This window comes from Pinus tabuliformis, chromosome 5_2 (assembly GCF_031772625.1).
Source record: "Pinus tabuliformis cultivar Carrire ecotype Pingquan chromosome 5_2, CPIR1, whole genome shotgun sequence".
Lineage (NCBI taxonomy): Eukaryota > Viridiplantae > Streptophyta > Pinopsida > Pinales > Pinaceae > Pinus > Pinus tabuliformis.
In genome coordinates, this window is record NC_142306.1 from 610,769,324 (window position 1) to 610,771,943 (window position 2,620).

A 2,620-nucleotide genomic window follows, 5' to 3' on the forward strand; every position below is an offset into this window, starting at 1 on the left:
AATTACAATAAATAAAAAAATATAACTTCGATCTTAACAAAAATTATAAAATAGTAAATTAGTTGCAAACTGATAACTCTTATATAAAAGAAATCGAAAATAGTAACCTTCTATATTGGAAAAAATTATAAACTGACAAACTTAAGTGTTAATTGGATAACTCCTATAAAAAAAAATAGAAAAAAGATAAATCCAGTATTAGAAAAATTATAAAAGTTATAAATGACAAACTTTAATTGCAAATCCATAACTATGCAAAAATAAATAGAAAAGAAAAGAAAAGTGATCTATAACATTTCAGACTGGAGAAATTAACGATGGAAATAAGTAAACAAAAATATACTTATCAGGAAAAAGATTCAATAATTTTTCATATAATGATGGTGCATTTACAAAAAAAACATTTAAGTATTTGTAAAAGATAAGATGTATAATGTCGAATTTTTTCCGTATTGAATTTTATAGAGTCGATTTTTTTCTGTATCATATCGAATTCGAATTCAAATTTGGTAACTATGCTCATAACCAAATAAATTTAAAATAATGTTGTGTTAACCCATATATGATTATGAATAACTACAATTTTACGTTCTGTTCTAATTTCATATTTCGTGAATTAGGGGATGGCTGGGTAGTTATTATTTGTCTGATTCTACTAATTCTATAGGAAAGGATAGTGGGAAGTCAACGTTACTGTGTGCGAGTAACGCCAACGGCAGTATGATAAGAAAATCCATATATTAAGATCCAGCATCCATGTATTCTGAACATCCATTCATTTGATCTGTAGAGAAATTTAGGTCTTGCCAAAGAAAGGAATAGTGATGTTTCAATGTCGCATATTCCTCCTAATAGGCTTCAGCTACCTCATAATACCTCTTTTTCCTGCACATATCATGAAGGAGGATCGTCGAAACACCACTTTCGTCTTCGACGGACCTCCTGATAGGCTTCAGCTACCTCATAATACCTCTTTTTCCTGCACATATCATGAAGGAGGATCATCGAAACACCACTTTCGTCTTCGACAGATTCAATAGAAGCAATTTATTCTTGGGAGGGGGTGCTTCAGTCATGCCCTTCGAACCCGTGCTTGTCCTCACAAATCACTCGAAATTCATTTCAGGCCACGCGCTGTATTCAATTCCCGTGCAGATGAAAAACAAGGAGACAGTTTCCTCCTTCAGCACTACCTTCGTTTTCTCAATGGTGCCTCCTCCCTCTGAGGTAGGCGGACATGGAATAGCCTTCGTCATGATGCCCCACAGATCTCCCATCGGCGCTCTGCCAGCCCACTTTTTGGGCTTGCTAAACGCCACCAGCTGCGGGCAGGCATCCAATCACTTGTTTGCAGTGGAGTTCGATACCACCATGAATGTGGAATTCAACGACCCAGACGACAACCACGTGGGTGTGGACATCAACAATCAAAGGTCAATGCTGACCGAGCCTGCCGGGTACTGGAATGGAGAGAACAACTTCCATGGATTGAGCCTAAACTGTGGACGAAACATACAGGCCTGGATCGATTACAATCATCATCAAAGCCGCCTCAATGTTACCATCACGATGGTCGGCTTGCCGAGACAGCAGAGGCCGTTGATATCTCTCAAAATCGATCTGCGCAACGTTATGCAAGAGAAGATGTTTGTTGGATTTTCAGCGGCGACAGGGGTTTTTGTGGAAAACCATTACATTCTGGTGTGGAGCTTTACCACCCAAGGCACAGTGCCGCCCCTCGATTTGTTGTGTCTCCCTTCATTCACTGTCATGTATTCCAAACGTCTAGGCCCCGTATTGATAGCTGACGTCACCATGGCCACTATGGTTCTCGTCTTGCTTCTTGTTGGCGCGATCCTGTTTCTAAAAAGAGCCAGAAACAGGGAAATGAGTGAAGAATGGGAGCAGGAGTACTGGCCCCATAGATTCACTAACGACGAGCTGAGCATCGCCATCAGCAGATTTCGGTGTGATAACGTTTTGGGGCAAGGGGGTTTTGGCAAGGTTTACAAGGGCGTTCTCCCCACTAGCGGCCAAGAAATAGTAGTGAAATGCATGACGAAGGAGTTCACGGAGGGAATGAAAGGGTTTTTCTAGAAATATTTGGGCGAATTTGATTTTCGTTTTCGTGGAGGGGAGAGGCAGAGAGTTCTGACTTTTGCGAAGCTATTTTACTCGAAACTAGGTTCACGCACAGGGAGGCCGATTTAGCAGAGCTACCTTCGCGCACCGCGAGAGTATTTTCTAGGGTTGAATATCGCACAACCGCATAGTGATTTCAGAGACTTATGAATAATATTTGCTCACAACAAAATGAGGATGTAGGTTTTGGAGCAATACAATAAACTTAGTATTGAATTCTAAAACATGAAATAAATTTACATGAGACTGCCTCTCATTCATCACATAAAATAAAAATTACAGTGATTTAAACTTATGCACAACACTACACAGTAAAACACAGTAACTGTTGTTTTACGCGCCCACCAAAAATTGCTCCATAATTTTCTCCACAAATACTTGAGCTCCTTTTCTACTTGCTCTCTAACCTCTTCACAATGTCTTACTCTTCTACGCTCTCAACTAACCTATTACAAAAATGGCTTTTACATTCATATAT

At 39.3% G+C, this 2,620-nt stretch overlaps 1 pseudogene; it reads left to right on the forward strand.

Moving 5' to 3' along the window:
• The first annotated feature begins 1,074 nt into the window (after window positions 1–1,074).
• On the forward strand, window positions 1,075–2,097 carry LOC149160497 (L-type lectin-domain containing receptor kinase V.9 pseudogene; annotated as a pseudogene).
• The last annotated feature ends 523 nt before the right edge of the window (window positions 2,098–2,620 follow it).